General features: G+C 50.8%; 1 pseudogene; it reads right to left on the bottom strand.

Annotated features, from left to right (window-relative positions):
• Window positions 1-8,419: 8,419 nt before the first annotated feature.
• LOC102440055 lies at window positions 8,420-9,981 on the bottom strand (annotated as a pseudogene).
• Between the last annotated feature and the right edge of the window lie 2,686 nt (window positions 9,982-12,667).

The following is a 12,667-nucleotide window of genomic DNA, read 5'->3' as shown; positions in this document are numbered from 1 at the left end:
GAGAAGGGGAAGACAGAGAAATGAGGGAGAGAGAGAAGCAGGTGTCGTAGGTGGAACTGTGTTCCCCCCAAAGATACGTCCAAGCCCTAACCCCTCCCACCCCCTCACTCCCGTGTTCATGCATGTGACCTTTTTTTAAAAATATATATTTTATTGATTTCTTACAGAGAGGAAGGGAGAGGGATAGAGAGTTAGAAACATCGATGAGAGAGAAACATTGATCAGCTGCCTCCTGCACACTCCCCACAGGGGATGTGCCCGAAACCAAGGTACATGCCCCTGACCGGAATCGAACCTGGGACCCTTGAGTCCGCAGGCTGACGCTCTATCAAACCGGTTAGGGCCATGTGACCTTTTTGGAAATAAGGGTCTTTGCAGATGTAATTACGTTAAGGTCACATGAGAGCATTCTGGGTGTAGGCTGGGCCCTCCATTCAAAGGCTGGTGTTCTTATGAGAGAGAGAAAGGAAAACACACAAACAACACAACACAACACAACAACAACAAGGAGATCTGAGACCCAGGCAGAGGGAACAGCCAAGTGAAGGCCGAGGCAGAGATGGGAGGAAAGCCAAGAGCCAAGATGCTAGCAGCCACCAAAGGTAGGAGGCCGGGGGAACCTCCACAAGGGACCCCCCACCTGCCAACCCCTTGATTGGGGGCTTCTGACCGGAGTTCTAAGAGAAATACCTTTGTTGCCTTAAGCCACCCAGGATATGGTCATTAGTTACAGCAGCGACAGGAAACGAATACCCAAGGAGACAGTGGGGAGGAGAGCCGGGGAGAGACTGAGAGGGGAGATGGAAGCTGGGCAGGAGGCTGAGGGGAGACAGAAAACGGAACTCAAGACAGAGATGGGAGGGGGGGAGAAGATTTGAAGACCCAGTGAAAGACCAGGGAGAGGGGTCACAACTTGGGGGAATGGGGGGGGGAGCTGGGTGAAGGGCGGTAGAAAAGGAGGGAAGATGGGAGAGGAAAGGAGGCGGCAGCAGAGAGAGAGATTTGAAGCAGCAGAGCGGGGCTGGCAGACCGGGAGGGTTCTCCGGCCCCCGCGGGGCGGGAGTCGGAAACAGACCCGGAGCCAGGAGAGACCCGCAGAGACGGGCAGAGAGGAACAGAGACACCAATTCAATCTGGGGCCGGTGGGGGGGGGGGAGGGGGAGAAAGGAGGGAGGGCAGGCCTGGGCCTGGGACAGAGGAGGGGCGGAGAAAGCCCAGGGGAAGAGGCAGAGACAGTCTCACAGAGGGAGGGGGAGAAGGGGACACACCAGTGAGCTCACATTACAGCGGACATTCATGTGCTCAGTGCCGATTCAACACTCACCCCCACTCCCAGAGGGAGGCACTGGGAGTGTCTAAAATTGAGCATGGCCCTGTCTAGCCGGGTTTGGCTCAGTAGATAGAGCGTCAGCCTGTGGACTGAAGGGTCCCAGGTTCGATCCTGGACAAGGGCACATGTCCGGGTTGTGGGCTCAATCCCCAGTGGGGGGCGTGCAGGAGGCAGCCAATCAATGATTCTCTCTCATCATTGATGTTTCTATCTCTCCTTCTCCCTCTCTCTGAAATCAATAAAAATACATTTAAAAAAATAAATAAAATAAAATTGAGCATGAAGAAACAGAGGTGTCCGAGAAAGGAGGGTGAGGAACAGCGAGAGACTGGAGAGGGGACGGAACGGGGGCCAAGCAGACGGGCAGGGAGAAATGCTCAGAGGTGTAGGGAGGGAAGATCGAGAGAGAAAGAGGAAAGCAGAGAAGAAAAAAGAGGGAGAGAGAGAGAGGGAAACAAATAGACAGAGAGAGAAAGTGACCGGGGAGATTCCCAAAGGACACCGTGACCCTCGAGGGCATTGCCACTTTGAGGGGCCCAGTGGGGCCTTTGGGGGCTTGGGGTGCGGGCAGGGATGACTCACGAAGCCACGATGACCCCAAAGACAAAGACGGCCAGACACACGGAAACGATGATGCCGAGCCGGGCCTGTGTCCGCGGGTGTCCGCTCGCTCTGTCGTACCGCAGGGCCGTGCGGGGCTGCCTGTCGACTGACGGCCCGAACCTCCGTTGCCACCCTGCCCTGACCTTGATCTCACCCACTGCTCACTCAGCAACCTGGGCCTCCTTCCCACCTCCTGGCCCTCGGCCTCTCCCGGGGCCTCACCCTTCATTCATCCATTCCCTGAACTCTGTGTCCCAGGCACCTTCCAAGGGGCTCGGGATCCCAGTGTGAACTCACCCCTGCCCGCTCCCCACCCCCTCGCTCCTGGAAGAGCCAGCGAAGACCCCAGTGCTCAATGCATCTCATTGGATGGGGGCCAGGGTGGGAGGGGGACTTGGGTCGCTCCTTTGCCAAGAACATGACAGGGGAATGCAAAATGCTGACAATCCCCTGAGAAGAAGGAAGCCTGCATCTTAGCGGGCGGCTCTGAGGGTGGCCTTGGGAGTCCGATTCTGCACCTCCCACTCGCACCCTCTCGTCCTGTCAGCAAAGACTCTTGGCTCGACCTTCAAAGTATATCCAGTATCTGAACCTCCTCCTGGGCTCCTGACCTGGTCTAGCCGCACCCTCCCCATCCCAGGATCCTGGCTTCTCCTCCCTGCAGTTCCCCGCGTGGCCGCCAGGGGCGCCTGTTAACCCCCAAGTCCACTCACGTCCCTCTTCTGCTCAGAGCCCTCCCATGGCTCATCTCTCATTCAAAATAAAAGCCCAGACCTAGAGGGTTTGGCTCAGTGGATAGAGTGTCCGCCTGCGGACTGAAGGGTCCCAGGTTCAATTCCTGGTCAGGACGCATGCCCGGGTTGCGGGCTCAATCCCCACTGGGGGGCTTGCGGGAGGCAGCCCATCAATGATTCTCTCTCATCATTGATGTTTCTATCTCTCTCTCCCTCTTCCTTTCTCTCTGAAGTCAATAAAAATATATTTAAAAAAATAAAAATAAAATATCTTTTTGCACCCGCCATCCTGCTATTAGATGCACGGTCAAGTTACAGAGGAATCTTCCCATCTAACTGCAGGGGAAAATGAACTTCAGAATGTGGAAGCACCTCTGGGCCTCACTGTAAGCAGGTTCAGGGCAGAATTCAAGGCTGCACGTGGGAGACCTCAAAACCCATATCCACTGGGGCCGGCTGACCTCTCTCATGTCTCCCACCGCCCACAAGAGCTTACCGAAACAGTTATTCTTTTTAATGCATGTGGGACTGGTCTTCAGGCAATGAACACAGTCCAAGACCTCTTCTTTCAGCATGTCTGGACAAGGGGGAAGGGAGAAGTGGGATGAGGGCAGCTATGAGACAATTGGCACGGGGTGGGAAGACAGAAGGGGAAAGAGGATATGGAGTCCCTTGGCTCTCGTGAATTTGGGGGTCCCATGTGCAGCAGAGCAAGCTGAGCAAGATGCACTGACGATTTACCTTCAAAATGATTTGTATATACTGGTATTTATAAAAAATATCCAAGTTGATGGAAGAGTTCAATTAAGTTGCAGCTCTTCCGTTACCAGCAGTTCTCAACCTGTGGGTCGCGACCCCTTTGGCGGTCGAACGACCCTTTCACAGGGGTCGCCTAAGACCATCCTGCATATCAGATATTTACATTACAATTCATAACAGTAGCAACATTACAGTTATGAAGTAGCAACGAAAATAATTTTATGGTTGGGTCACAACATGAGGAACTGTATTTAAAGGGCCAGAAGGTTGAGAACCACTGCGTTAACCCAACGCTCTGTTTGCAGACATTTAATTAATTAAAATTAAACACATGTTTAATTAAACATCTACAAAGGCATGCTTTCACATCTCTATTCCTATTTTGCAGCCACCTGTGGCATAGACCGGCTGGATGCTCACTCATCTGTCTCCTCAGCTTCCTGCCACACGGGAAGACTACATTTCCCAGGATTCTTTGCAGTAGGTTGAAAACATGTGACTGAGTTCTGGCCAATGGAAAGTGGGCAGAGGAATGCAGCGCCAATTCCCAGGCTTGGCTATCAAAGTTCCTGCGGAATTCCCTATTCTTTCTCTGTTTTTTGAAGCTTGTTGAGAAGGCACAACCCGGGTGCAGCCTGGATCCCTGAGTCAGCACTTGGAAGAACTGCTCAACTCTCGGTGGAATTTGAGTAAAAGAGAACGTAACCTTTCTTTCGTTAAACCACTGGCATTCGGGGTTTGTTACTAGGACATAGGCTCTCCTATCCTGTCTAACATTCACTTTTTTTTTTGCAGGTTGCAACTTTCATAAGCCCTCAAAAATCAGATATCCATGAGCATTAGAACTTTGGACCCACTAGATCAGCGGTTCTCAACCTGTGGGTCGCGACCCCTTTGGGGGGGTCTAACGACCCTTTCACAGGGGTCGCCTAAGACCATCGGAAAACACATATCTAATTACATATTGTTTTTGTGATGAATCACTATGCTTTAATGATGTTCAATCTGTAACAATGAAATTGGGGGTCACCACAACATGAGGAGCTGTATTAAAGGGTCGCGGCATTAGGAAGGTTGAGAACCACTGCACTAGATGAAGGAGGTGTGATAGTGGGGCTTGATTTGTGGGAGACAAAGAGACATAGATGGGTAGAGAAGGGAGGGATAGACAGTACATCTACCAGGACTCACGGCAAATTTTCCGATCACAGGCTGCAAGAGAAAAGAGCTGAGGTGAGATAAGCTGGGACAGCAATTTGAGAATCTGATCAAGGAAAGGAACCAGGAGAGGGAGGGAGACATGAATCTGGGGAAGAAGAGGAAGGAATATTAGCGAGGGGCAGGGAAGGCTGAGTCGGAGGGGAGGGAAGGAAGGGGTGTGGGAGAAAAGATGAGAGAAGGGGATGGTGTGATAACGAGGAGGGGACTTGGTGGAGAGGGATGCTGCACCTTTTAGTTCATACGACCTTAACGCCGTCTTGAGTTTCTTGGTCACCTTCCTCCTAAGAGTCACCAGCTCTTCCAGCAGAGGCCCATCTGAGGAGAGAGAGAGCTCCGTGGGAGGCATTCAGCATCCCATCTGCAGCTTCAAACAGGAGGGACTAGGAAACTCTCTTTCATTCACCAGGAGTACCAAGGCCAGGTCTTCCTCAGGGTCCACTGGGCAAACCCATGGCCTGGGAAGTCCTGCATCTGGCTTCCGTGAGCCCGGCTTCTGGCTTGGTGCTGCTCCCCCTGTGGGAGCGCACTGACCACCAGGGGGCAGCTCCTGTGTTGAGTGTCTGCCCCCTGGTGGTCAGTGCACATTATGGCGACCGGTCGTTTCCCCGTTTGGTCGATTTGCATATTAGCCTTTTATTATATAGGATTACCTAGACCTGCACTCTTCAATATGTCAGCCAGGAGCCACACATGGCTACTGAGCACTTGAAATGGGTTAGTCTGAACTGAGATGTGCGGTTCATCTAAAATGGATGCTAGGTTTCAAAGACGTGGTATGAAAAAAGATAATTGTATAATATTAATAAATCATTTTTATATTGGTGGCATGTTCAAATGGCAGTATTTTAGGTATGGGGTTAAAGAAAATACATTAAAATTAATTTCATCTGCTCTGTCTACCTTTTAAAAAATGTGGCTACTAGAGCCTGGCTGGAGCGGCTTAGTGGTTGAGCATCAACCCATGAACCAGGAGGTCCCTGGTTCGATTTCCCGTCAGGGCACATACCTGGGTTGTGGGCTCATTCCCCAGTAGGGGGCGTGCAGGAGGCAGCTGATCGATGTTTTTCTCTCATTGATGTTTCCAATTCTCTATCCCTCTCCCTTTCTCTCTTAAAAACCAATAAGAACTTACTTTTTTAAAACTGTGGCTATAGAGCCCTAGCCGGTTTGGCTCAGTGGATAGAGCGTTGGCCTGTGGATTCAAGGGTCCTGGGTTCAATTCCGGTCAAGGGCAGATGCCCAGGTTTCGGGCTAGATCCCCAGTAGGGAGCGTGCAGGAGGCAGCCAATCAATGATTCTCTCTCATCATTGATGTTTCTATCTTCTCTCCCTCTCCCTTCCTCTCTGAAATCAATGAAAATATATTTTAAAAAACCAAAGTGTGGTTACTAGAAAATAAAAAATTACACATGTGATACTTATTTGTGCCTGATATTGTATTTGCATTGGACACTGATGCCTCCTAAGTTGATCTCACTCTCCTAGATCACTCACTGAAGTCCAGATGTGTATATGCAACTATCCAAACAGGATCTCCACTTGCACGTCTAAATAGGCATCTTAAGCTCAATAAGTTCAAAACTTAACCTCAATATTCTCCTCAAGCCCTGGCCAGTGTGGCTCAGTTGTTGGGCATCGTCCTGAGCACCAAGGGGTTGCTGGCTGCATTCCTGGTTGAGGCACGTGACCCGGTTGTGGGCTCAATGCCTGGTAGGGGCTTGTGGGAGGCAGCCGGTTGGTGTTTCACTCTCACACCAATGCTTCTCTCTCTCTCTCTCTCTCTTTCAAAAATCAACAAAAATATTTTTTAAAATTCTCCAAACCTGCACCCAACCCCTGGTCATCTTAGTAGATTCTACTTGCTCAGGCCAAAATCCTTGGTGCTCTTTGACCCCTTTGTCTCACATCCCCCATGCAATTTGCCAACGTGCATGTCAACAAATCCTGTTTGTTCAATAGTCAAGCTAGATCCAGAAATCCCATCACTTCTCACCCCCTCCACCGCTACCCCCCTGCTGGTTCCAGCCAGCGTCGTCTCTTGCCAGGGCCATCACTGTACCTTCTCACTGGTCTCCAGCCTGCCTTCCCCCTTGCCCTGCTAAAATCTGTTTCCACATCCAGAGGGATCCTGGGCAACCTCAGTCAGCTCGCTCGCATCACGCTTCAGCTCAGAACCCTCCCATGTGGCCCAGAATAGAAGCCAAAAGTCCTGACCGCGGCCTAGACCAGTGATGGTGAAACTTTTGAGCTCGGCGTGTCAGCATTTTGAAAAACCCTAACTTAACTCTGGTGCCGTGTCACATATAGAAAATTTTTTTTTTTTTTGCTTTTTAAAAGAAACAATAAAGTTTATTTCGTTAAAGTCATTTTAGGTTTACAATAAATTTGAGAGGAAGACACACAGACTTTACACATACCCTCTGCTCTCAAACATCCACAGCCTCCCCCAGGGCCAGCATATTCCACCGGAGTGGTAGCTTTGTTACAATCAATGAACCTACAATGACACATCATCACCCCAAATCCACAGTTTACATTGGGATTCGCTCTTAGTGCGGTGTATTCTATGGGTTTTGATGAATGTATAATGACATGTATCTATCATCATAGTATCATACAGTCTGGCTTTCCTGCCCTAAAAATCCTCTGTACATTGCTTATTTATTTTTCCTTCCTCTCTAACCATTGGCAAACTTTAATCTTCTTTTCCGTCTCCACCGTTTCGCCTTTTCTAGGGTCATGTAGTTGAAATGGTAAAGTATGTATATTTTCAAATTGGTTTCCTTCACATGATGATAAGTAGTTAAGATTTCTTCTTGCCTTTTCATGGATTAATAGCTCATTTATTTTTAGCACTGAATAATACTCCATTGTCTGGATGTAACCCACATTGTTTACCCTGGAGGGCACCTTGGTTGCTTCCATGTTTTGGCAATTATAAATAAAACTTGTGGAAACATTCATGCATGATTTTTTTTGTGTGAACATAACTTTTCAAGACCTTTGGGTAAGCACCACCAAGTGCAATTGCTTGGTCATATAATGAAAGTGTGAGTTGTTTTATAAGCCACTAAACTGTCTTCCCAAGTGGCTGTACCATTTGCATTTCCGCTAGCAACAAGTGAGAATTCCTGTTGCCCCATGTTCTCATCAGCATTTGGTGCTGGTACTATTTTGGATTTGGGCCACTGTAATAGATGCATCGTGTATCTTATAATTGTTTTAATCTGCCATTTTCTAACGGGATATGATGTCAAACATCTTTTCGTATGCTTATTTGTCATTTGCATATTTTCCTTGATGAGATGTCAGTTCAGATCTGTTCCCCGATTTTTTAATTAGATTGCTTGTCTTCCGGTTGAGTTTTAAGAGCTTTGTGTATATTTTATTTTATTTTTTATTTTTTTTAAATATATTTTATTGATTTTTTACAGAGAGGAAGGGAGAGAGATAGAGAGTCAGAAACATCGATGAGAGAGAAACATCGATCAGCTGCCTCCTACACATATCCCACTGGGGATATGCCTGCAACCCAGGTACATGCCCTTGACCGGAATCGAACCTGGGACCTTTCAGTCCGCAGGCCGACGCTCTATCCACTGAGCCAAACCGGTTTCGGCCTTTGTGTATATTTTAGATAACGGTCTTTTATCAGCTATGTCTTTGCAGTCTGGGCTTTTTTTATTCTCTTGACAGTGTCTTTCGCAGATAAAAAGGTTTTGCTTTTATTTTTTTATTTTTTTATTTTTTTTAATATTTTACAAACTAGAGGGAGGGAGGGAGGATTTATTCCCAGCAGGACATGATCAACAGATACATGAGCAGTGGTACCAGGGACGGCAGGGGGGAAGGGCATTCCTGCCACTCAGGCCTCCCCGCCTGCTTGGCGGTGCGTCTGCCGCAGGTGTTTGTCCAGGGTGGCCTGCAGGCCGAAGGGCACGCGGCAGTGGGGGCACTCAAAGCGGGCCCCGCCGGGCCCCAGGCCGTGTACGCGGCGGTGGCGGTTCAGCTTGCTGCTCTGGGCACAGGCATAGGGGCAGAGCTCGCAAGTATAGGGCCGCTCCCCGGTGTGTGAGCGCCGGTGCACAGTCAGGTTGCTGCTGTGGGTGAAACGTTTCCCGCAGAACTCACAGCTGCCCCCGGGCCCGTGGCGCTTGCCCGCTGTCTTTGGAATCTTCTTAGGCAACTTCTCTGGGATCTGGGCAGAGCTGATTCTCTCTTCCTTGATGGCGACGCCGCAACCGTCCCCACCAGGACCAGCCTGAGCTCCACCACCTGGAACCCCAGGTTCCTGCACGCCTACTGTGTCGGCAGCTCCAGCCCCTTCACGGCTGCACAGGAGAGCCCTGGCTGGGGCAGCTGGCTCCGGAGGGGCAGCTGAGGCCTGTTCCTGACTGGCCTTGGCCGTGTCCCGGCTCTGAGGCTGCAGCCGCTGGTGGGTCTTCTTGTGGCGGTTGAGCTTGCTGCTCTGGGCACAGGCGTAAGAACACTGGTCACAGGCGTAGGGCCGCTCGCCCGTGTGCGAGCGCATGTGCACCTTGAGGTTGCTGAAGGAGCTGAGGGTCTTCATGCACACAGAGCAGGTGGGGCTCCGCCGGGGGAGGCTGTGCGCCCGGGAGCCCTTGGCCTCCACTTCCTGCCCCACCACCGCTGCTGGCATGGCTGCAGCCACCTCGGCCAGGCCCAGCAGCGGGGTCTCTGGGGCCTCGGATTCCGTCCGGTAGATGGACAGTCCGTGGTCCCACTGGGCATGGCGCAGCAGTTCCCAGGCCTCGGTGAACCGTCGGCCACAGCGGAGGCAAGTCAAGGCCTTCGGGTTCTCAAGTTCTGAGTCCGGGCCAGGGCTGGGGCCTGGAGGGGGCTGACAGCCCTGCTGCTTGTGGTTCCTGAAAGCCGCCATGGCCTCCAGCGGGAAGGTCCGCAGGCAGAGGCCGCAGAGCAACCTGTCTGGGTGTCTGTCAGTCCGGGGCTGGCGGTCGTGAGGATGAGGGACCAGAGAAGTCCACGGCGCCGGCTGGTTCTGCAAGCCGAGGGCGAGGAGGGGACCGACGGCGGGCACCAGGGTAGGGCAGGAGCCGGGTGCGCCCTCGAGGCGGCTGGGCGCGGGCACTTCCTTTGGGGAACCCCGCTGCAGCCCCGCGGCCTGTAGGGGCTGAGGATGCGGCTCGGGCTTCACATCGATGACCAGGTCCCCCATCTCCGTCTCATCGTCGGTGTGGGCTGCGGGCTCGGGGGCTACTCGGCGGGGCATGCAGCCGGCCTTGCGGCGGGACATGGGTCGCGGTGCGGCCGATCCGGCGGGCTGGCGGGTGGAAGGCGCGCGAGGTGTGTGCGCTCGGGTGGAGATGCTCAAGTGAATGACTGCAGGGACTGGCCGCGAACTTTTACACGTGCTGGCCCGGCCGTGGCTCCACCCACCGGGGGCGGGGCCTGATGGGATCAGAAAGGGTGGCCCGCAGGGGCCTGGCTGGAGGCCAAACTCAGTCTGAGCCGTGCCCATGGGATTGGCTTAAGGATTACACCCAAGGGCACCGAGCTCACGTGGCCAGCATAGGAATGGCGACTGCAGATCCCATTTTAGGGCTGGGGAAACTGAGGCTCAGCACCCCCACAAACACCCAGGAGGGAGAAAATGGTAGGGGCTACGTTTCTCACCCCTAACAGTATCTTGGACTCTTTCAGTAAATACATAATAAAAATGTGCCGGAAGCCGGTCCATCCTTGCTGCTTGACACAGTCGCTGCAGGGAAGTAAGATCTGCACAGCATATGTCTCAAGGGCATACTGTTCTTAATATGTTTGCTCCCCTTCTTGGCGCTATGTGTTTTAACCAAGGTCACCTCTCTGAGAAAGGTTGTTTCCCCAAGTAGGGATTTTTTCCTGAAGTTAGGGAGGGAATAAAACCCCTTAACTAAGTGCCAGGGGGGTAGTTAATCACTTTAACTAAGAACAATCACGCTTAAGCTACATAATCTTTACTCCCTGGAATGGAGATAAGAAATGCCTTAACCTTTGGAATAGAAACTGATAGGATTAAAATTAATTGGTATAAATACAGATGTAACAAGACAATAAAACACAGAACCTGGCTGGAGAATCTGGAGAACCTAGCGAGAGAACATGGCAAGAGAACCTGGACAGAACCTAGCTAGAGAACCTACACAGAACCTAGTGACAGAACCTGGCTACAGAACCTGGCTGGAGATCCTAAACAGAACTTGGCTGGACATCCTAGACAGAACTTAGCTGGAGATCCGGGCTAGAGATCCTGGCTAGGCTGCTGATCAACTGAACGCTGTCTCCGTGTCATTCCTTCATTTTTCGCCGACTCTGTCCACACCTTTGGGAACCCCTGGACCTGCTGGGGCTGGACCCCAACAAAAATTCACTGGGCAAACCTCTATAGCGTGCCTAAGGTGCACCCAGTGCTGTTCTAAGCACTGGGGACACTGCAGCGAACCCAACAGACAATCATCCCTGGCCTCCGAGTTTACTGGTTCAGGGAGACGACGCTCAACAAGAGAACTATGTAGCCCTAACCGGTTCGGCTCAGTGGATAGAGCGTCGGCCTGCGGACTGAAGCGTCCCAGGTTCGATTCCGGCCAAGGGCATGGACCTTGGTTGCGGGCACATCCCCAGGAGGGAGGTGTGCAGGAGGCAGCTGATCAATGTTTCTCTCTCATCGATGTTTCTAACTCTCTATCCCTCTCCCTTCCTCTCTGTAAAAAATCAATAAAATATTTTTTAAAAAATACATTAAAAAAAAGATAACTATGTAAAGAGAGTGCCTTCCTGGGTGACCTGTGTCACCTGGAGCCAAACAAAGCTAGGAAGGGTTATAAAGGGGCAGGGTGAGTTGCAGGGGGTGGGGGTGGGGCTCAAATTTCTCCCCACACCAGGGAAAGGTATGGTGGAGTTGAGACCTGAGGGATGTGAGGGAGCCAGCCAGTCTCTGTTCAAGAAAAACAAGGAGGGGGGACCCTTTCCCCTCCCCACGTGGGAGTCTGTACTTGTTCTTCAATAAATTTCCACCTTCGCTAGACAAAATAATACTAATGATAACAATGATAATAATAAATAAATAAATATAACAAGGAGGGAGGAGACGGTCAGGAGGGGGGTTGAGCTCTGAGAAAATGGAGTCAGCTGAGAGAGGGTCTTTGGACCATTTGAAAGTCTTGGTTTTTGGAGACGTGAGTCTTGAGGGGAGGGCAGTTTGAGAAGAAGAGGATTACAATCGTTACACATCTACTCTGCTCCGACACCTGGAATAGCCATGAGAGCCAAATGGCCAACTGTCTTACCTCTCTCCACTGGGCCTCCTTGAACTTCCCTCCTCAAACCAGCTCTCTCAGATCACTGTTTGAAATGGCATCAACATCCTGCCCCACCCTCCAACCCTTACAAGTTTTCTTTTCTTCCTGACACCAACCACATCCTAATACAGAACGGTTTCTTAACTGTCCTCTCCCTTCCCCCACCCTATACAAGGCTCCTTAAGGTCAGGGTCGGAGTCTGCCCTCCCCAGACTCCCCAGCCCAGCACTCCAGCACTCCAAAAGGTTTTGCTTTTCATGAAGTCCAGCTCACTAATTGTTTCTTTCACATATAGTGCCTTTGGTGCTGTATCTGAAAAATCATTACCATACTCTGAGTTTAGATAGGTTTTTTCCTATGTTGTTTTCTAGGAGTTTTATAGTTTTGCTAAGATAGTTCAGTCATTTCATGCATTCTCAGGCATCGGCCATTTCTTCAACGCCAGTGTTCCCACTTTTTATCTCCTTATTGTCTTTGAACTACTATCAATTTGTTCTTGTTTTTTTTAATCTCATTTAATGATTAGAAGAAGAATGCCTGACATATGGTATGGGTTTTATATGTGATTCTTGAATGTTGGATGTTGTACGGATCCTGCTATTTGATACATATGCCATTAGTCCCAAATTCTAATCTCCAAGGCCTTTTCTCCTGAGCACTAAATGTGAATATGTGTCTACTTCCTGGACATCACCAGCAGTTAC

The sequence above is a fragment of the Myotis lucifugus genome, unplaced genomic scaffold, assembly GCF_000147115.1.
Source record: "Myotis lucifugus unplaced genomic scaffold, Myoluc2.0 scaffold_916, whole genome shotgun sequence".
Taxonomy (NCBI): domain Eukaryota; kingdom Metazoa; phylum Chordata; class Mammalia; order Chiroptera; family Vespertilionidae; genus Myotis; species Myotis lucifugus.
The sequence above is the reverse complement of the archived record's forward strand: the minus strand, read 5'-3'. Positions and strand labels throughout refer to the sequence as shown.